Source organism: Jaculus jaculus, chromosome 6 (genome assembly GCF_020740685.1).
Source record: "Jaculus jaculus isolate mJacJac1 chromosome 6, mJacJac1.mat.Y.cur, whole genome shotgun sequence".
Taxonomy (NCBI): domain Eukaryota; kingdom Metazoa; phylum Chordata; class Mammalia; order Rodentia; family Dipodidae; genus Jaculus; species Jaculus jaculus.
Window position 1 is genome coordinate 18,747,932 of NC_059107.1, and position 23,672 is coordinate 18,771,603.

Sequence of the window (23,672 nt, forward strand, 5' to 3'; positions counted from 1 at the left end):
GTAACCACATAAGAACATTTTTCCCCTTAAAATTATTTCTGTCATCATTGGCATGTTCAAAGTTTAAGGAAGATGTTTCTGATGTTTATGTTCCAAATCATAGCAATAGAGAGGAGGGAGCAACAATGGCTCCATGTTTCAGTAAATAAAATCCTGTAAATCTCCTTGGTAATTCTACTTTACTTAACCCAAGTGGCATCATTCCCCAATAGTGGGGTTAACAAAGGAACTATTTCATACTGCATCTTAAAAAACCTATTATGGACCTAGACATCCTGATAAGACATAAAGGTCCACCCTGAACCTAAACATGTCTGAGCAGTCGGAGCTCTTATGTGGCTACCACCTCACCTCTGTATCCCTCGCATCATTCTGCCTCATTAGCAAGCTGCTACATTTTCAGGTTAACAGATCTGCCAGATATGGATATGAAAATTCATTTTTAATAAGATAGTGTGGCCAAGTATGGTCAAGCAACATCTTTTCACCAACTACTTCAAGCATAAAAAAATGAGAATATTAACAAAAATATACAGAGACACCACAAATTCGTAGCTGCCCATAACATTAAACAAACTGAACTCCTAAAAGTGGCTTCTCAACAGTATAACACTTTCATGATAACCATTGCCTGGTACAGGAAAAACAAACAGGTGTTTTGTCTCTTTTAACACATCACTGCCACATTGTATTAATGATAATTTAAGTATACCAAACTATGAGTAGATGAATGACACATGCCGAGATTTACACTATCAGTGGCCACTGGACTTAGGACTAGTCCAAGACCTTGACCTAGATTTTGACCTTGACCTACACGGTGATCTCGACTGAGTTTTTCATCTAGGTGGTTCTTCTTTCCTGATTCCTTTTCAAATCTTGAGGCAGACTTACAGTGTGTTTTGAAATCTGTTTTAGAGATGCCTCTCAATTTGGTGTGAGATGTAGGCCGAGAACATGATTTATCCTTCATTTTCTTCTTGGGCTGGCACTTGGACCAACATCTTGAATTGGATTTAGATCTTGAAAAAAGATCAGTTTCAGTGTTTGAGTCTATCATTGTTGGAATGGCTTCTGCTACTGCATGGTCTTGTGGTCAGTCTCTTTGTAGGACCATAACAGTGAAGTCCGGATCAGCCTGGACTAGAATGAGACCCTAGCTTGAGGGAAAAAAAATATATATATATATCTTCTATAGTTGTAATCAAAAGGGCTCCTTGACCTCTTCCCATTGTAACTTCTGCATCTATGTCTGTCACAACCATCAAACAATGAAGAGCTGTGCACATTCCTCCCTTGCTTTTATGGTCTGATGTCTTCATTTCTCCTTGTGCAAACCCCATGTCGATTTGACACCCACAAATCTGCATCACAAACATTGTGAAATTGAACATAAGCAGATCCTCTTGGACTTCGAGTGTGGAGATCAAGTGGAACATGCATATCAACTAAAGGACCATAATGACCCCATTCCCACAGCAAATCTTCAGACCTGGGGTCACCCCCCACGTTCCTGAGGAACATAGACATGTTGGGGTCGGCAGGTAGCAGGACACGATGGCACTTTGAGTCTCTGGTGGAGGCACTAACGGGATGAGCAAAAATATATATATATATATTTACCTTATGTATCTCATAACTGTTTAAAAACATCTGAGTATCTGCATTTAGAGACCTGAAACTTTCCCCTATGTGCACCTTGACCTCTGCTCCTCACTCCCTGACCAGCTCGCTGAGATTCAGTGAGACCAGACCACTGACTATTCCTTGATTGAATATACTCAGCCAAGCTCCCCACCCATGAACTTAGCTGTCTCTTCCATCTGGCCAGACTGCAAGTCTCACTCCTCTGCCAACTTCAGATTTGGGGCAAACTTTGTGGTCACATAGATTGACTGAATTCATTGACTGAATTACTTATATGAAACTGTCTCTTTCCACATAGCTGTTTATCCTGTTAGCATGGTTTTCTTTTCTCCCAAGCATTTTTCATGCCATTACAGGCATATCCTTTTTTTGGTTTTCCTTAGTTTCTTATACCAGCTTTCCATTAGCAGTGTAGCAAATCCCATATATTCAGTCTAGTAAAAGAGCACAGATGAATTGTGTTGCTGTGGTGAACATTCCCGGTTAAAATCAAGATGTCGGGAGGCATCTTCCTTGTGAATCCAGGAGAGAATTGGTTTCCTTTCCCTGGACAACATCTACCATTCCGTGGCCCATGGCCCCATCCCTTCATGTCAGAACCAGCAGTCACTGAACATGACCTCTGCTTCGGTAGGCACATCTTCTTTGTATCTAACTCAAGTGCCTTCCCCTGTCTCTTATGAGACCCCTTGTGATTATGCTAAGCCCATTCCAATAATCTAGGATAATGTCTGCCTCTCACAGTATTAACTCAAGGACATGAGCAAAGCCCCTTATGCTATGTCAGCTACCATAGCCACATGGTCCTGAGTATTTGAACGTCACTTGAGGACCACTACCCTATCTATGACAGCTCCTCATATAAAATGACTCTTCACTAAGGATGGATTTCTGCTGTGTTCCAAATACTTAGAGACTTTTTGTGTCATCAGCCACTTGGTAAATTAATTCATTAATTCAGTGGCGTATGACTCTTCCAAACCTGAGATAACCCCAAGGGCTCATCTTGAAGATATATAAGTAAAAAAAATCAATGAATATAAAAATAAACTGCACAGGGTCAGGTGTTAGGGAAGCCAGGAAAGTGACTTTGGAAGCAGAAAATATATCAGTATTCAACAGCATGATTTTTATATTCCTATAGAGAAATTGATTTTTTTTCACAGTGCTGTGAATAACCAAAATATGTTGTCCTAAATTATTTTATGAATATCTGTTTTATGTTTGCTACCATACCCACAAGGGTCAACCTCGATGGAATCAAAGGCAAAAATCATTCAGCTTAAGCCTAAAAAGCAGACAGTTGGAACAAATATTTAGAGGAAATATGCCCCAGATTGCAGGCTCCTCAGACCCACAGAAAGATTATGGCTAAATATTTAAAGGTTACTTGATATATTGCTGTTTTCATATAAGATAAAAATTTCCCAAACCTAAGCTTATCAGTACTTTTGAAGTTGAACTTGCCTTTGAACTCCTTGAGATAAGGAATTATATCTAATTTATTGATTATTCCCAAGGTCTGTTACCCATAAAACATTCAATTCAGGTTTTTAAATGATGTGTGTCAATGAATATATATGCTATGGAATTAATCCCACCCTCAAAACTAAAGATGGACCCGAGAAACAAATTTAGAAAAAGAAAAGAAGGACTTCATCTTCATAAACTAAAGATAATTTTGTGAGATAGGGCCCATCATCATACAATGACTCAGGCATAAATAATTTTACCGGGCTGGAGAGATGGCTTAGCGGTTAAGCGCTTGCCTGTGAAGCCTAAGGACCCCGGTTCGAGGCTCAGTTCCCCAGGTCCCACATTAGCCAGATGCACAAGGGGGCACACGCGTCTGGAGTTCGTTTGCAGAGGCTGGAAGCCCTGGCGCACCCATTCTCTCTCTCTCCCTCTATCTGTCTTTCTCTCTGTGTCTGTCGCTCTCAAATAAATAAATAAAAAATATTAAAAAAATAATAATAATTTTACCAAGAAATAACAGTTGTTGGTACAGATAAAACAAAGCACATCTTGGGCTGGAGAGATGGCTTCACAGTTAAGGTGCTTGCTGCAAAGTCTAAGGACCCAAGTTTGATTCCCTGATACCCACATAACCCAGCGCACATGGTAGAACATGTGTCTGCAGTTCCTTTGGAGTGGTTAGAGGCCCTAGAACAGCCATTTTCTTTCTTTCTGTCTTTCTCCCCTTCCATAAACAGAGTCTGCCTCTTTCTCAAATTCATAAAGAAAAATATTGCAAAAATAAAACACATCTTTGTGTGCAACTAAAGTCAAGCTTGTATTTATGTCAATGCCCTTTTTTTCCTGTTTGTTTGTTTGTTTTTCATTAAGAATATACTTTGGGGGCTGGAGATATGGCTTACTGGTTAAGGCACATTCCCTCAAAGTCAAAGAACCCTGGCTTAATTCCCCAGGACACCCATAAGACACATGCACAAGGTGGTGCACGTGTCTGGATTTCATTTGCAGTGGCTGGAAACCCTGGTATGCCCATTCTATTTCTCTCTATCTGCCTTTCTCTTTATGACTCTGTCAAATAAGTAAATAAAAAATGAATGTATATGTGTGTGCATATGGCCTCAGGACCCAGGTTTGATTCCCTAGCACACACATAAGTCAGATGCTCAAGATGGCATGTGCATCTGAAGTTTGTTTGCAGTGGCTGGAGGCCCTGGCATGCCAATTTTCTCTCCCCCCCACCTCTCTCTCTCCCTTTCTCTCCCTCTCTCTCTCTCTCTCTCTGCCTCTTTGTCTCTCTCTCAAATAAAATAAAATAAAATAAAAAAGTTTTTTAAAAGAATATACTTTGTATGGACACATTATGTGCTGGTACCACCATTTTCCTCCTCCCTTCCCTCATATCCCAAAGGGTTCTCCTTTTTCAACTGTTCTTAAATTTCCCATACCAAAGTTTGAATTACTTTCTAGTTTTTCTCTCATTCTTATATTCCATCTGTCACCAAGATTTGGGGCTCTATTTTTAAAAGAATTGTCTTACAGAAGTAACCATTAGTGGTTAGCATGCACCCTCTCTGTTTGCACAGTCCCTACACTGTGTTCAGTAAGGTTAGAGCCATGTAAAGCACAGAACCTGAAGGGCCAGGCTGAGTAGCTCACCCATTCCGTGGCAAACAGAACGTGGTGTGCGTGCCTCCTCCCATTATTCCAAAGCTACAGTGACATTGATAGCCACGTATTACTGTTTCCATGGTAAGAATTTTTGAATTTGGAGTCACTATTCAGAGGCTAACGGCTTTGAGGAGCTAACCAAACTATATTAATGACATGGAAAATATATACTTCTATGGAGTCACGCCACTACGATTATTTGAATCTAGCAGCAGTTAGCATCAATTAATCTTAAGAGAAAAACATAGGGCTGGGGATGTGGCTTATTAGTTCAGAATGCATGAACATAAGCATGAGAGTCTGGAAAACCCTGAGAGACTCGCCAACTCTGATTCCCTTCCCCCTACCCATGTAAACAGCTGGCTACAAATTTCTATATTCCTCAGTCTTGCAGTCAGCAGAGTTTGGAGAATAGCTGAAGATTGCTGGTCAGCCAAAAAGAAAGAAGAAAGAAGAAAGAAAGAAAGAAAGAAAGAAAGAAAGAAAGAAAGAAAGAAAGAAAGAAAGAAAGAAAAAAAGAAAGAAAGAAAGAAAGAAGGAAAGAGAAAGAAAGAAAATAGAAAATAAGAAAAAGAGAAAGCTAACTCTTAATTGACTGATAGACTCATTTCAAGGACACAGGCAGATGTCTAAAGATCAGGGCAACAAACATTCTCATCTGGCCTTTGCATACACAACACACCCATCAAATAATACACCATACCAAATATACTCTACACACACACACACACACACACACAAACACACACACACACACACCACAATAAGACAACAAGTATAATGCCAGGAATAGTCAGGTAGCAGAATGATTATTTACACATGTAGTACCTGCTCAGAGGTCAAGCGTCAGGGCAACAGGGAACATAAGTTTGGAAGTAGAAAACTTAATAATCCCTGTACATCAAGTGTATATTGGGGCTGGAGAGATAGCCCAGTGGCTAAAAGCACTTGCTTGAAAAATCCTATGGCCTGGTTCAATTCCCCAGTTCCCAAAGAAAGCCAAATGCACAAAGTGCTGCATCATGTCTGAAGTGTGTTTGCAGTGGCAGGAGGCTCTGGTGTTTTCATGCTCCCCTTTCTTTGTCTCTCTCTTTCTCTCCCTGACACTTGAATTCTCTCTCAATTACTCACAAAAGGTTATTTAAATAAGGTTATTTTAAGCAAAAGAAGTGTATAGGATGTTATATATCGTAACTTATGGTCATATGATAAGCAAACATCTCCAGGAGAAATTAGAAAAGAATAAATTAGTAATATGAGCTTCCCAGTCTAGGCCATAAAATTTGTTTTGCCTCTTCCCAAGTGCCTTTTTTTGCCCTACTCCCCACAGTTGGACTGTTCACTTTGCTCATAGCACTCATTGTTAGTATAAATTATATCTGTCTGTTCACTGAGTGTCTCATGGTTACAACTTTGTCATCAGAATATTTTTTAAGTATGTAGCACAGTAGCAAGACTGTGTTACACAATGAGGAAAGAACGCATGAATGTGCTGTGTAAGATGGAGACTCCTTACATTGTTTTTGCTTCTCTTTTCCTGTTTCATTCTCATTCACTACCATGTCTCTCCAACACAGTCACTTGCTTCTCTTTACGTTTGTGCTTTTTACTTTATTCTTCTCTCCCTAAAGGTTGGTCTTCCTGCTTCCAAGTCTGCATAGCAGCCCAATATCTTTTAAGTTATCACCAGGAATAGTCCAATTAATGTACCTGGGTGATGATGAATATGACAATTTGAAGGAAAAAGGCTTAAATATTTCTCTATATCCATAGCAGAAATCTCAAAAGGTATCTACTACACATGTTTTTGATTGATAAATGAATGATAAAGATAATTAATATTTAAAAAACAATCTCCTAAAAGATGAACATACATTTTATTGGGTGTTTTCTCAAGATACTAAACAAATAAATTATTATATAGAACTTAAAAATGTCAATGTAAACAAATTAATTCATGTCATCAACTGTACCAAAGGGTGATAATTTAATAAATATTTCTATTAAATTGAACATAAAAGCAATAGTCTGAAATCTTAAGAATGACTTGTTCAAAATTGCATATATACAACACTAATATAAGTGTATTTCACATTCAGTTTTTAACCTTAAATCTGTTAACACTAATGAAAACAATAAGTCTTCTTCCTAAGCAGATATCCTCATTTGGGGGACTATGCAAATATACACCTGATTGGATGAAGAAATGCCTAAGAGATGGGTGAAGGCCACTCCCCAATGTGTCCATCAGGGTATCACCAGAGATTGTTAGATCATGATAGCTGTAATATAACAGAGTAATCCCTTGGTTGAATAATAAGCTGACAGCATTGTTGGCAGGTACTGAAAGATTAGAGCTGGTGACAAGTTGGAATCAACAGGTCATTAGAGATGTACCTCTGGAGACTGTATCTCGTCCTGGCCTCCTCCCATCTGTCCCTTCCCTGTCCTCCTTAGTCATGGTTTCCCACTCAAGTGAATGGGGTTGACCATGGACTGAATACTCTGAAACTATAAGTCAAAATAAAGCTTTCCTACCTCTAGTTGTTTATGCCAAGTGTTTTGGTCACAATAACAAAAAACAAAAACAGCATAAAGTGTAAATTGTGCTATTCCATAACAAAAATTCTTATCTTTTCTCTACCAAATACATTTTAAGATAGCTAGGTTCTTCAATGTCCCTGTACCTGTAAAGCTTGTTCCTCCTATTTCTGGTTTTTCTTTCTCTACCTTTGAAACTTATGAATGGTCAACGTTTACCACTCAGATTGTATGATGAGACCCTTGAGACTGCCACCTTACAAGGTCATGTCCTTGTAGAATTCAACACTACCTAATCATACAGACGACCACAAAAGTATGAAGCCCTTCACACAATCTTATCATGGTTTCTGTGAGGCAAAGGCTCAGTGTTTGTAAGAGAAAGTTCAGAATTCTGCAGCTCCCAGAAAATGACTGCTTTTCCCACAAGCCCACATAAGTGCAAGAAGAGAACAATGGTATTTGTCTTAGCCTCGATAGAGTTCTGGGAAGTCTGTGGTCTTACGAACATGCTGAGGTGGGAGAAGAATGAATCATGGTGACTCATTCTGTCCTGATATGAAGAGGACAACGGAGTAGATAAACTCACATTTTCAGAGCACATCTCCTAAATGGCTTCTTGGAATAACAAGGGTCCTTCTGATATCTCACCCAAAAATCTGTGTTGACTAGATGGTTATTTGATGGTTCCTTCCATGGAGAGGAGAGGAATTATTTGATTCTGTCATGTAACTTTTGTCTTCATTCCTTTGTGCTACTACCACATGCTGAGTAATGTATAATGAGTGGAAATTTAGTTTCCATATTTCCAGAAAAATCCATGACAAAGATGTCAGACCCTGGGGAAGACCCTCTGACATCTCATTCAGTACAAGGTAGAAGGCCAGGAGTGGAAGAAGTCCCCTCATCAAGCCTCTTTGTAAAGGCACTTTGTCCCATTTGGCAAATGCTCAGGTATTTAAGGCCCACTATTGATACTCTCAATACCCGAATTTGAGGAGGAGACACTTTAAAAACAGTAACAGCAATCTATCTGTAAATATAAATTACCAACAAAGAAAAGCATGCTGGAAAACTCAGGAATATTTTTTTTAAATCTCTGGTGTCTGGGTTTGACTTTCTTATAAACACTTGGACATAACAAGATTTCCAGATGGTCAGTAATCATTCCTAAAGAGGTTTCTAAACAGCTAGGGAAGTAGCTCAGTGGTGGAGCACCCATCTAGAATGCAAAAAGCCACAGCACTGAAAAAGATGTCAAGGAACCAAATAAATATTGTTATCTTATTCCACAAAAATACTTGAACCTTTACATTATGTCATGCACCAGTGTGCAACCTGAGGAAAAATGTCAATCAGATCACTGTTAACAGACTTTGAAAGCTCAGCTTGTACTTTGTAGAGCATGAGAAGAGGGGAGTCCAGAATGGAGGGTGATGACCAAAACATAGCCGTTCTCAAGAAGAACTGGTAAGTCATCACAGCTGTAAAGGGGAAGAATTACCCCTGTAAATGCATTCATCCATTCGGGGGCGGGGGGAGAGTAGATTTCATCAGGAAAAGTGCAGACATGGAAGGCACTGAAGTCCAATTAACAGGAAAGTGGGCAAGGCAACCCGTGAAGAGAAGATCATCGGCACAGGCTCAGTGGCCGGGGGGATAAGGCACTCTCAAGAAATACTCCCAGGCTCCAGCGATGGCTCAGCACTGTACGTGCTTGCCTGCAAAGCCTAAGGGCCCGAGTGCTATTCCCCAGTAGCTCAGTAAGCCAAATGCACAAGGTGGTTCATGTGTCTGCAGCTCATTTGTGGTGGTTAGAGGCCCTGTTGCATCCACTCTCACTCCCTTTCTCTCCTCTCTCTCAATCTCCCCCTTTTCTCTCACTTTCTCTCAAGTTATTATTTAAAAAATAAATAAAAGTAATACTCTCCTCACCAACACCAAAGCAGATTGCTCTCAACAAACACAAAACACTCAAAAGGCTCATCTCGGAGTCTGACCCAGAAACAGTAAAGGTATGAAGCAGGGTTCATTTCCCTTATGGAAGTTATCAAAGTGGTTTGTTCTATATTGTTCAACATGTTGAAGAAAATTTATAATAGTTTCACCCAGACAAAGTTCTTTTAATAAATTATTTTTTAAATTATATGTAACATTTTTCTCCCATAAAAATGATACTTAGTGGTCCAGTATCTCTTTGTGAGCCAGTTATTAGATTAGAAAGCTCATATCCAAGTTTATAATCTTCTTAAGAAAAATATTCAGACCCGATGCAATGCGATTTTGTTGTACATGTTGTGGTAGTTAATTTTCTCATTGTTGTAGCCAAATACCTTATGACAAGCAACTTGAAATGAGAAAACTATATTTGGGTTTATAGTTCTAGAAAGTACCGCCCATCACGGCAAGGAGGCAGAGCAAGGTCAATGCTGCGTTTCATTCATGTTTGCAAACTAGAATTGTAAACTGAAATAAACCCTTTCTCACTTTAATTGATTGGGGAGAGTGTTTTTATTTTTATTTTTTGTTCCGGTAATGAGACCATAACTAATAAAGATACTATCCATGCACTTATCATATTTTATTGTTTTCTAATTCCCACCAAAAATGAGGAAAGAAAAAAAAATAAGTGAGTGAATAAGAACTATACAAATTGATGGTTTTCATATCTTTCACTCTCAAAGTGTGTCACTAGTTAAAAACAAATGTAATTTCTAAAGCTTTGATATTGTGAAACTTCAAGCCTAGGACTCAAACAAAATTTAAAATTTGATGTGGGCATTCTTTCAGTGCATATTTTCCACACCAGGAAGTTTAAGTTTTACTGACTTTAATCCCTGACTCTAAACTCATTTCATATCCAAACAAGCTATTTTATTCAATAAATATTTATAAAGCTCTCTCCTGACACACATTCAAAGTTCTGTCAAAGAGAAAAGGTTAGCAAAGCTCAATTAGACCAAATGGAATGCTTGAGAGAGCAGAGCTGTCCTTGGCATTTTTTAAACACTAATGGTGAGCTAGTGGATTTTGCGTCCTTGGACAAGGAATTTTGTAGCTCTAGGCTTGAACTGAAAAAAATTGTCAGCAGCACCTGCCCACACCAATCTTTGTGAGGATAGAGGGTAAATAAGTCATCATGTCAGCATGATTGTATAAAGAAAAGGCTTATTTCCAGGAAAGCATTTCTCAGTTATTCTGTGTACTTAAATGAGACCCTGTACTGTTGCATTGAGACTTCCAAGCAGTTGCTCTTTACTTCAGAGGATGATCTACTTCACATAGAACTTTTCAGAATAAATATCTAAAAACATATTTACGGGGCTGGCGAGATTGCTCAATGGTTGAGGCGCTTGCCAGCAAAGCCTAAGGAGCCTCATGCAATTCCCGGGTACTCATATGAAGCCAGATACACAAGGTGACACATGTATCTGGAGTTCCTTCGCAGTGGCTAGAGGTCCTGGTGTGCCCATTCTTCTTCTCTATCTGCCTCTCTCTCTCTTTTTCTTTCTCTCTCTCTCTCTTTTCTTTTCTTCTCTCTCTCTCTCTCTTAAATGAATAAAAATATTTTTTAAAAGAAAATATTTTTAGGAACACTTCTGTGTGGAGTAAAGGATGTTATGCAACAAACAACTGAGACTGCATTCATCTTTCAACGGCACCCCATGTGAGAGCATAAAGTTGCTCTACCTCCTACGTGTCACCAGATAATCTCATCAAAGATTGGAAAAGTTGAGACTTAACCTAAATAAATGTTCAGTTAAGGAAGATCAATGCATATTGGAAGGAAACTCCACAGCATAAAAGAAGACACAAATGCAAGACTTTTTCTTCTTAAGCTAACTCGTGTCAATGATAGCAAAAAATTATATTAATAATTAAGAAGTTATACAAAGCTAAGGGATCTTAGAAGAAAAAGCGTAAGAATTTTAAACCGAATTTAATTCTTTTTAATCTCAACAATTAGTTTCCTACATAAACATGTTTCTTCTGATTGTGCCCTATATAATCAAGTGTAAATGTGAGCAGACTCCCTGTGTGATTACCAGAGAGTTATTAGTGAGTGCTAGACATTTTTCTCACCAAATCAAAAATGAACCATTTCTGATACTTTATTACATTATCACCTTGATAATTCATTTTAGGAAATTTTATTCAAAAGCCAGTTTTTATCAAAATTATACAAATAATAGCACCATTTTCCCCATCTCCTAAGATTACTATAAGATTAAAATGAGATAGCTAGTAAATCAAGTATTCTGAATTTGAGTCAGAAATGTCAATTGGTTTAACCAACTGTCCACATGTAGGATAAGAGAGAATATGTTTATATTTATATTGAACAAAAATTAAAATAAAATCTGTCATAGACATTTTACATAACCATTTTGTAGCTGGTAAAATTCTAGTCCATGACAATAGCAGAGCTGTTGTCCATCTCAAGAGATAAAGCAGGGCATGATCTTCTGTGCTGGTCAGAGCTCTCAGACCCTCTTAAGAATATGTGACATATTTGGAAACTTCATAGGGACAAACTTGGATACTATCAGGGATAATTATACAGGACAAGTGAAGTTTCAGAAGTGCTGTCATTAGAAAGCTACATCACAAAGAGAAATATGATCCGGGATATGCCTAGCAATTAGAGCTGTCCATAAGTGAAAAGACAATGCAGCAAACTAATGAACTTCCTGTCATTACATAATCAACTGTCACAGTACATAGAAAAGATGGTCCTAGATGAGCTCCAAAGTCTCTTCCAACCAGACAATTATACACCTCTGAATAAAACAGGAATTCTTACACTAATAACATTGTGCAAAGGAGACACATTATCATCATGTGGAAATAATTTTTTTTCCAATGGAGAAACCTCTGAGTAACATGTTAACATGCAAATATCCACAGGACAATGGTTCTGAAAAAGAACAGAAGGAAAATTAGCTTCTTCTTTTACTATAACAATTATGAAAAATCTTTGTAGATTGGGTGCTACTATTAACTTCATGATTAAAAGCAAATACTTTTCAATGAGAAGATGTAATATATCTTTTGTTCCTATTAGAAGCATAAATTGCTTCTGATCTTAAAATAAACCCTTGATCAATTTGAATGTGTTGCCCTAATTTCATTTTGTAGAAACTTAATTCCAAGAGTTACATCAGTGGTTTTTGGAAGGATTTAGGATTAGAGGAGGTAATGAGGGTTGGGTACCCATGATACAGTAAGTGCCTTTATAAGAACAAAGAAGGCTGAGTGCCTAGTACTGGGCAAGTAATCTCCATCACGCCCACCAGGGTACAGAAAACACTATAGGGTAAGAGGCAGATTACATATGACTACTGCGTCCATAGCTAGTCTGAGATCCTTCTCCAGGTAGATGGTGGTAGATACTGAGGAGACTCAAAACTCATCAAAGCAGAAAATAAGAGGCTACTGAGAGCTTAACACTAAAAGAGGTGACTTAAAACACACCCTCCAAGTCTCAAGGAACATTGCCAAAGTGGAGGCAGGAAGAATGCTAAGAGCCACAGAATGGAAGGCATTTGGTGGGACGCTGTCCTCCCAACATGAACAGACTAGCACATTCATTACTCCATCATGATCACCTATATGCCACTGAGGAGGGCCCCTTGTGGAATAGCAGTGTACAAGGGGGGACAAAAGAAGGTAACATGGGCTGGAGAGATGGCTTAGCGGTTAAGCGCTTGCCTGTGAAGCCTAAGGACCCCGGTTCGAGGCTCGGTTCCCCAGGTCCCACGTTAGCCAGATGCACAAGGGGGCGCACGCGTCTGGAGTTTGTTTGCAGAGGCTGGAAGCCCTGGCGCGCCCATTCTCTCTCTCTCTCTCTCTCTCTCTCTCTCTATCTGTCTTTCTCTCTGTGTCTGTCTCTCTCAAATAAATAAATTAATCAATTAATTAATTAATTAAAAGATAACATTATGGGAATATAACTAATATAATATAATAATTTTATTAGGAAATTTAATATGTGACCAATATATTATGACCAACACACAGTATGTTCATATATTAAATTTCCTAATAAAAAGTATTTAAAAGGAAAAGAACAAGATGGCTTTGTGGTTAAAGCATTTACCTGCAAATCTAAGGACCAAGGTTTGATTCCTCAGAACCAATATAAGCCAAATGGACAGGGTGCCACATGTGTCTGGAGTTTATTTGCAGTGGCTAGAGACCCGAGAATGCCCATTTGAGCTCCATCACTTTCATAGATAAATAAATTAAAATAAAATATTATGAAAATAAAAGTGAACAAGAGAGAGCAAAGCTCATACATTGCATAGCCTGTGGGATGCCCTCTGCCACATTATAAAGCAAGGAGAAAGACCTCATCATATGCCAACTCTCTGCTCTTGGACTTCCCAGCTTTCAAAATCATGATCTGAATAAATCTGTATTCTTTGTGAAATATTAAGCCTATGGGCTTGAATTTTAATACCAGAAATAAGACCATGATAGCATATATACATTTATCAGACGTTTTATATAAACAATTAGCCACTTAAATAGAAAAAAAAATTATTTTCTGTATGTTGTCTCTGGGTCTAGGAAAGTTAGAAATTCATCCTGAAGTTATAATTGACTCTATGATCAAATTCAATATATACTTTGACTTCCTATTTATTTTATTGTGTTGTGTTTTGATTTTATTTTAGAGGCTGCTTTCTGTGTAGCCAAGTCTATCTCAGAACTCGTTATGTGGCTGAGGCTTATTGAACCCTTTGATCCTTTCCACTCCACTTCCCAAGGGCTAGAGCGCAGCATGTACCATCGCACCCCGCTCTCTCCCTGCTCTTTTTTGCTATTCAAGTTTATTGAGTAAGTTCAAGATGAATAAGCTGAGCCAACTTAAAATTCATAGGTCAGAATCATAAGATTTTGAGAACATAACCATCTTTATGGAATGTCTTCTGAAACAGTTGTTTTCAGGGAACAATCGGGTTAATAGAAAGGTACAAGGGAGCAAGGAATAACAGAGCTTGTGCAGAATTATAAATCAAATGCATCAGGGCTGAATCTCCAAACTGATTGATAACCAAATAATGCATGTCTCTGAACTGAATCTACTTGAGACCCAGGTAGATCAAATTCTAGATCTAAGGTCTGGTCATGTTATTGCATAGATAAGAAAACTGAACTAGATGTAGAGCTAAGTAAATGACCTATTCAAGGTCAAACAGCAAGTACATTTAAAGTCTAAGTGTTCTGTCTTTAGTCAAGGAAGGAAGAAAAGAAGGGAGAGAAGGAGGGAGAAAAGAAGCAAGGAAAGTGAATGAAAACAGAAGTAAAGTTGACACCTTCTTCATCATATCTAGTCCCATCATACTTTCATAGATATTTTTCTAGGGAGAACAGGTCATCTTAAAATACCCTGTATGATTACCCTGACATAGAGATTCACAGACTGCCATCAGTATAAGACACTGTGTTAGGACAAATGAAAGAAAAATAACTGCTTTCTTTATGGCAAATCATTTGCAGATAGACTATTAGCCTACTTTTTTTCCTTTTGTCTTGCACAGTCTAAACATCTCATATTGAGAAGGATTCATTTTTTTCTCAGATGAGACATAGCTAACAATTTGAGGCTTCAATCTGGTCATCTGCAAGTATGACAGTGAGCCAGGAATAATCATCATGTTTACATGGGTTATGTCTGTCAGAACATTAAGCAATTGTGTTGGTAAATAGGCCAGAGAAGGGAAACAAAAAATATCTAATGAGTATCATCATTGAAGTGCCTTCCATCTCAGGTTCCAAATTACAATTATTAGTTGCCTCTAAAGACTTCCGATTATATAGGGATTTTTCAATACCAATTTAACTCTTCTAGAAATTTGCTCTTTATTCTTAAAATAGAAGCACAGCACTACCTAGCATGCAATGATGAAAGATGAAAGCATGCAGCTCAGTATATTTCTATGAATGAGTGGGTTTGATTTCCTTTCTGGCAACAGCAACCTCAAGCCATTAGCCTAAATGTGTTCATTCAACAAAAATATGTCTTGTTTGATAGAATAATGTTCTGAGCCAAGTAAAAGAGTCTTATAAAAATGGAAAACATTTATGAGGAAGTGAGTGATATATTCATATCATAATAGAAATAAAACCATTCAGTAGTTTTTATTTAAAGCTATACTTAGATGTTCTTATCTGGAGCATAGATATGCTATACAGATGTTTTCTTATTTCTCAGAAATGCCTAAGCAAATACAATTACCCAGCTGTTCTCTGGGCCCAAGTTTGTTAATATTTACCCAGCATATAGTATTAGTAAGAAAAGTGTCAGAGAGAGTTTTAGTGGTTGTAATCAATAGCAACCAACATTAAACAACCAGAAAATACAAGAGATATATTAGAAGGCAATTGTGTAGCACATAATTCAAAGAGACCTGTGGTGGCATGGATTCTGAAAGGGATAACAAGTAAGGGAACTCTGGCCACTACAGAACTGCAAAACGGAGTTTTGTCTACCCAAATTTAGGACACAGTACTAAGAGTTCTCTCTCCCAACTAAAACTACACTGTAGAGACCCAAGTCCCAAAGCAGAGAAAAGCACAACTGAAACAGGAGAAATGGATAAACCAAAAATTTTGATGGAGCTCAAAACCGTCACTGCAGGCTTCTTTCCAGGCCTCCAAATTCTATTCCTCTCTTCTTGGACGGTAGGGACCTTTAAGGTATGACTGACTTGTGACTCAGTCTACCCTGGAGGAATCTTGCAGTTGTGCATTTTGATATGATAAAAAGTAAATCAAATGAACTGTCACACTCTTCCAATAGAAGGCAAGGGGAACAGTGAGCCTTCCACCCCTTCAGGACCTAGATCACAGTAATGTGTGGCCACGCTTGGTGTTTTACAAGGGTGCGGAAGGTCAGGCTCAATTCCTCATGCATGCGCAGCAAGCGGACTTATCTGCTGAGCCATCTCTCCCACCACAATTCAATTTATTCTTAACTGCTACCTCAGATTTTCAAGTGTAATTTTGCTGACACATATAGAGGGTGCTTCTAAAGTTTTAAATAAAGGGGGACTAGAATTCACTTTAGGAGCGCAAGGTAGCCTAAAATATTTAAATTCCACATGATTTGAAATAAATCAAAATAGCAGGTGATACTGAAGAGTAATTACATGACTAAAGATAAAATTTAAATTCACGATAAAATCATGGGTAATATTTATAGTAGTATGTGCGCTTAATACTGATTATTCCTATTTCTTTGTCCTAATTTTCTTCCTTTTCTTACATAGTTGTTTTCTGTCCAGTGAAAAATACTGTAAAAAAATGATAGAAAAAAGTCTTTAATTTCTACTGTTTAGTAAATGTATACATATTTTAATTTAATACTGTGCTATAGTAATAAAATGCTCACCATGCTACTAAGCAGATTAAATGCAGAACTGCTGTCAAAGTAAAAGAGAGTATTCACTGAAAGAGAAGGGGTTTGCAGAGGAAAATGCCTGCTATAAACAACCACCACCACCAGTCATACAGGAAGGGATGACACTTGCTCACCACTCAGCACCAACGAGGAACTGAGCAGAGCCCTTTACGTGCAATAACTCACTTTATCTACCAGCCACTCTCTTTGTAATGAGTATTATCACCAGTAACTTACAGGCAAGCTGAGAATAAAGACCACAGAGCTAGTAAGCTCCGGAGCCTATCTTTAAATATCACTTTTGTTCATTTTTATTTATTTATTTGAGGGTGACACAGAGAGAGAAAGAGGCAGAGAGAGAGAGAATTGGCACACCAGCACCTCCAGCCACTGCACCTGGTGCATCTGATCATGTGGGTCCTGGGGAATCGAGCCTCGAACCGGGATCCTTAGATTTCACAGGCAAGTGCTTAACAACTAAGCCATCTCTCCAGCCCAAAAATAGTTTTTGGATTAAAAAAAAAATCTAAATCAAACTGATACAAATATTTTAGACTTTTCCTACTCTAATTCATAATGAAACTGACTTGTAAAGAAAGACAGAGAAATCCATGAACAAACATTCAGACACTTAGGAAAAGTATGTAGGTTTATTTATGCAACTCCCCTTTATGTCTTGTTTTCCTTTGTGTATCTTAACTGCTTTGAGAAATCTCTTATTTTATTTTATTTTGGTGCTATATGTCCAATTCAGGGCTTTGCCCATGCTAAGCAAGCGCTAACCTTTTGGTAATGGTTTATTAATGCAAAAATTGGCTTTCAACCAATTGGGTGCTCCAGCCTTCAAGTAGATTAATTTTTTCAGCTATTTCAGTACATTCTCCAAAACCTGGCCTCTAGCATTATCTAAAACAGACAGGGAGTGAAGACCCTTACTGATGAGTGGGAAAACACTTGTCATATGTAACTTAAAAGGCCAAGGGAGTTATTTTTACTCTTGGGTTCAGAAGTTCCAGTTCATCATAGAAGGAAGTATGTGACGGAGCAGAATAGTTCACATCACAGCAGCTAGTGAGTGGAGAGACACAGCCAGGGACCAGGGCAAGATAAAGCCTGTGATGTCTAGCCTTGGTTGTCAATTTGACTTGTACCAGAAAAGTCCAGTCCATTGAAACACATCTCTGGATGTGAGTATGAGGGCACCACTAAGAAAATTATAACATGAAGGCTCCAAACTAATGAATGGATTCATAGATTCGTAATAGCATGGCATTATTGAGAGCTGGTAAAGAGTAGGATATAGGACCTACTTGGTGGAAGTCAGTCACTGGGGATAGGTTCATTGGAGATATATCTCTCTCTGACTGTTTCCTGTATACCCCTTCTTTCTGCCTTTTGGCCTGCGAAGAAGAAAGAGCCTCTTTCACATACTTTCCTTACCAGGATGGGCTGAACCCTTTAAAAACTGTGAGCCAAACTTCATCCTTCCTCCGGGAATTTGTCTGCCAGGTATTTGATCCCCTTGGGTGAGAAAAGTAATGGACACGTGCATGCAGTGGCCTAATTCTTCTAGCTAGGCTCCATCTCCTAAACCTTCCAGAACCTCTCAAAGCAGCAGCACTGGCTGGGAAGGAAGTTTTCAACAATAATCTCATGGGGGGCATTTTATGTGCAAGCTGGAGAGATAGTTGAGTCATTGAGGCATTTGCCTGTGAAGCCAAAGGACTCGGGTTTAATTTTCCAGTGCCCATGTAAGCCAGATGAACAGGGTAGCACATGCATCTGGAGTTCATTTGCAGTGGCTGGAGGCACAGGTGTGCGCTCTTTCTCTCTCTCTCTCTCTCTCTCTCTCTCTTTCTCTCTCTCTCTCCTTTGTTTTGCTCTCTCTCAGATAAATAAATAAGGTATTTTAAAACTAGGAATAAATACTTTAGTTCCAATGAAAACTGAAATGAGAGAACATTGTCCTTTATTCTTCCTGATCATTGGAAATTTCTCTTAAAAATATTTTGGTAGATTGTCTCTTTGGCTATGCAGACTGACTTAGCCTTCTGAATAGCTCTTACCTCCCCACCTCTCAAGAATTTACATTTCACTGAGTCCAGCAGGATTTTTGGATTCCTTCTTATAACTGGGGTACCGATTCTCAATCAAATTAAAGCCAGCCATGCCATGACTGCAACAGCCCCTCCAGAGGCATGTCTTTGCACAATGCTGAAGCATAAGTGAGAGGCATCTTTAACTTTTAACCACATGACCTGTTCATAGAGCCCTTGGAAAATTAATTCACATGGAGATACTAAAGAGAAAAGCTGCTTTCAAAACAGGAGAGTTTCATGGCAAGGAATCACTTTCACACTAAAGTACTCAGAAGCCTTATTCTCCTACTTACTATCTGGGTCAAAGTAAATAGTTGACAGCTCCCCAGTTCAAGGAGAAAAAGTAAGATTTAAATTTTTTTATCTTTTATTTATTTATTTATTTATTTATTTATTTTTTGAGGTAGGGTTTCACTCTGATCCTGGCTGACCTGGAATTCACTATGTAGTCTCAGGGTGGCATTGAATGCATGGTGATCCTCCTACTTCTGTCTCCCAAGTGCTGAGATTAAAAGTATGCACCACCATGCCTGGCTTTGTTATCATTGTTTTAATGCTCTCAACAAAATAAAATTGAATGGCAAAAGCTCCTGACATGGCTCAATGATAGATAGATAGATAGATAGATAGATAGATAGATAGATAGATAGACAGATAGATACTAGATAAAGAGATGAAAATGTGAAAACTGGGGAATATAGATTATGTCTGTCTGGCATGCCTTCACTTTTCTTCCTAATTCTCTCGTCTCCTGGGCAGTTTTAGTCACAATGTCCTTCTTTCTCTGAGCATTTGGAAGAAAACAAACCCCAGAGTGATTGATTACTGGTGTACCCCCCATGTATATGGCCCTAGCAAGAGTACAAGAGAAGACAATCAGGTAGTTGCTTACATTAAAGGCAGCTAGAAGTTCTCTGGGCTTTTCATTATGGAAATATATATCTGGAGATGAAAGAGGCCCTGCTTGTTTCAAGAAGAGTATGCAAATGGTCAAAAAGGAAATAAAAGCATCAACCCAAAAACCTCTTCTGATCCACCACACTGAACTGCACCTAAAGCCAGATCTTCTATTGGATTGCAGGCAACCAATGTCCATATCCAGTCAATGTAGTTGTACTTGGATTTGTGACTTATAGACACAAGAAGCCACACCCAATTTAGTGAATGAATTCTATTTTACAGATGAAAAATCATATGACCTGAAATGACAACTATGTTTCTTCCTATCACCTATAATGGCAAAACAAAGGTTTAAACTTACATCTTAGGCTCTATAGCATGTGTTGGATGGAAATTGGCATGGGCGTCTAAGTTGAGTCTATTTGAATCCACCATGGCCTTGGATTTTTGTTCCTTTTGTTGATGGCAGTTGGCCCATTGTTGTTTAAGTCCCAATCCTTATTAGCACCCAAGGGACGTGTTTCTGAGAGAGTGGCTAACACCAGCATGACTGGTATATCTAATATTCAGTTTAAAAATTTATATTTAAAATGATCTGGATGGGAATAATGAGCAAAAAAAGAAAAATGCTGCCCACAAGGAGCAGTGAAAGAGTGAATGCACAGACACATCTACAAATGACTAATTACAACTCATTATGGAAATAATTACATTATAGGTATTTATGTTCAGTGAGCTTCAGCAGTAAGAAAAACTTATGGAAAGATAGAAAAAGATTATGTTAAGCATCCTTAAAAGGGATAATACTTAAACTGAGCATTAAAGGATGAACAGAGCTTTTCCAGACCACAAACATGTTTTCAGAGACATGGAAACACAGGGCCTGTGTCAGGCACAGTGAGAAGATGTCTTTGATAATTTGATGTCCTCAGCCCTAGCTTCCTCAGCAATGCTCATGCATTGAACGCCCTGTGAGTGGAATATCAATCCTTTACTACTGGTGCACAGTGTACTCTTCTAAAATGTCTTTACCCATATTTCATTCAGTGGAGAAAATATTTGTTAAACACTTTATATATGACAAGCTCTTCATTAGGAAATACGCAGATGTGTGTGCTGAAGTCGGAATGGAGGGTGAGAGGAGGTTACTTGGAAGTGAGCCATATCACAGAAATGAACTCACAGTGGTTATGTTCTTCAAAATAATCTATCTATAGGGAAGGAATTACAAAAAAATGATCTCAATATAATGAAATAAGCACAGGACTTTAGCTCAAAGTCTGATGTGTATGATGTGAGCACACAAAGGGGGATTAGTGACCAATACAATGGAATGACAGAACCCATAGAGGTTTTGATATCTGTCTTCGACCAAAGGAAGAGTTAGATAAAAACACAGTAGGAGGAGCTCACAGTACAAAGAGACATTAGAACACATATAAAGAGGCATGAAACTATACCGAGCATGCAGAGATTTCAAAACAGTATGGGTCTACTTCAGCAGGAGCAAGGGCAGAGTGGATAGTGGCTCCTGGGAGGCTAATGTGCATAGCAAAGCATCTTAGGCAGAGATATGATGAACTCATCTTGGTTTTTACAGTAATGTGAACCATAGAGCTAAGAGGGGAAGAATTGAAGAATTGGTTCTTAATAAGAAAGCTAGGGCAAAATTTAAAGCTATCCAATACTCAGGACTCAACGTCTCTTTTCCAGTATCCCAGTCACTGGCACAAATACTTCAAAATCCACTGGCCTCTTTGAGTTATAAAAATGTGGTCACCGTATAGCCCAGATATGTGGGCTTCAGATGAAAACATTAGATGTGAAAGGAGACCTGGCATATTGAAAATACTCCTGTAATTGGCAGAAGATTTTACATGGTTCTTCCCTTGGCAAGCCTACCTAGAGTAAACATTGTTGGCAGGGAAACAAATCGTACAGTTTATTGCTCAAACCAATTCAGTAAAAGCACCTGTATGGATGTCATTATCTTTGTTTTAAAGTCATATTGAAGTTCTCATTTGAACTTCAAGGGGAATCCAAGATACAGTTTATTTTAAATATTTTTATTTATTTATTTGCAAATAAAGGGGGCAGGGGGAAATTGGCATGCCAGGGCCTCTAGACACTGAAAATGAATCCAGATGTACGTACCCCTCTGTGCATCAGGATTTACGTGGATACTAGGGAACGGAACCTGGGTCATTAGGATTTTCAGGCAAGTTCTCTAACTGCTGAGCCATCTCTCCAATACAGTTTATTTTAGAGTTGAACAACAATAGATATAGAAGGTTATTGTATTCATTTATCTTATTTTGATTTCCATGGTTTTTACTGTTGTTATTTAAAAATCTATAGTCCTAATGTAGTGAATAAGGAAACCAGTTGTAAGGTAGTATTCAGAAAGAATAGTCCAAATAAGTGATCTTTCAGAGTTGGTCTAAACTGGGAAGTGAAAAGGAATGGGCATATGGGAATATTGGAAACACTTATGAACAAGTAAGGATCCCAATAGGCATTCCATATTTGAGGAGAATCTGTTCTAACTTTTGAGATTCTTCTATGTTAAAGTACTCAGGAAATGGTGGAAACCATCAGTATTCATCATGACAGCATATTCATCTATCTTGACAAATGTTAATCTGAGAATTCAGACTTTTATGTTGGATGAATTTATCACATTGTTAGTGATGGAAAACCAATATAATCTTTCTTATGAAGAATTGTTAAAAGAATCCCAGTATAGCTAACAGAATCCAAACAAGAGTAGAACTATCTAGAAGCTACAGGTGTAATATGAGTCAGTGTGGAATCACCCAGGGATCAGACTTGTATTGATTTTACTGTCCCCTCCGCATTAATGCTCTACAAACAGGACAGCCTTAAATGCCAGCCTGTGAAAACCAATTCCTTTCCTTGTGCTTAAACTTGTTTCTCAGGAAAATATTGACTTCTCCCATCCCTCAGAAAGCCATGTGCCCTTTTCTTAGACTATTCAGCAGGAATGTTTATTCCTTTGGTTACAGCTATTTGTTTAAGGATGAGGGTCCTATTTAGCATTGCCCATGCTATAATAACACAAATGGCTTTAAAAACTCGAGCCTGAGAGTTACTACCATGCTGTTAATGATGTTGACTTTATCCATACAGACTACAGTATCCTGTGTGTTGTCCAGGGAACTCTGCCCATGATAGACACTGACACTCAGGCTGATGAAGGGTCCCTTTGGACAAAATGTCAGTGAGTTCAAAGCAAGTAAAGAAAGAATTTGTCCAGCATTCTCATTTTTTGATCTAAAGCAATGGATATTCATAAGTTCAAATTTTCAGAAAAAGGGTGATTCTACCATGGTACAAAAATGTTGCTCAAATTTTTGTGACTAGCCCAAATTGTTCTGTTAATCTCCACCATTATTTATAATCTTCTGCTTACTTATTTCCAGTTTCCAAACATTCCTACCACTATCCCCACCCAGGAACAGCACTAACATCTCTTCTAAACATGGGATTAAGGCTAAAATGTCAATCTTGTTATTACTTGTATCTGGTCTGCTTAGTACAGAGACTCCAACTAATAATATCTGCTTCTTTGTGTCTCAACCCATCTCCTCCCTTTAGTGCTCCACAGGCTTCCTCTCCAAGATACAAAAGACAACTTCTACAAATACCTGAATTTTATATACTTAAACTCCTACAGTGAACAGGCATATTCTCCTTTGGATCCATGCAACAAAATCCTAGATAAAGGACTCTCTCATTAGGACTTTGGGAAAATGCCACTGTAAGATCCACCTTGTTGTTTAGAGTACCGTTATAACTCAGCTTAAGGAGAAAGTTGTTTACCTCTTTAAAAGCACTTATAATAAGCAGGGACTCATGATATGATACAGCACATGGGCTCCTGAGGAAAACACATGGATCAGTAGACTAGA

At 38.3% G+C, this 23,672-nt stretch overlaps 1 pseudogene; it reads right to left on the reverse strand.

Annotated features, from left to right (window-relative positions):
- Positions 1-755: 755 nt before the first annotated feature.
- Positions 756-23,672, reverse strand: part of LOC101611592 — a 93,925-nt pseudogene continuing 71,008 nt past the window's right edge.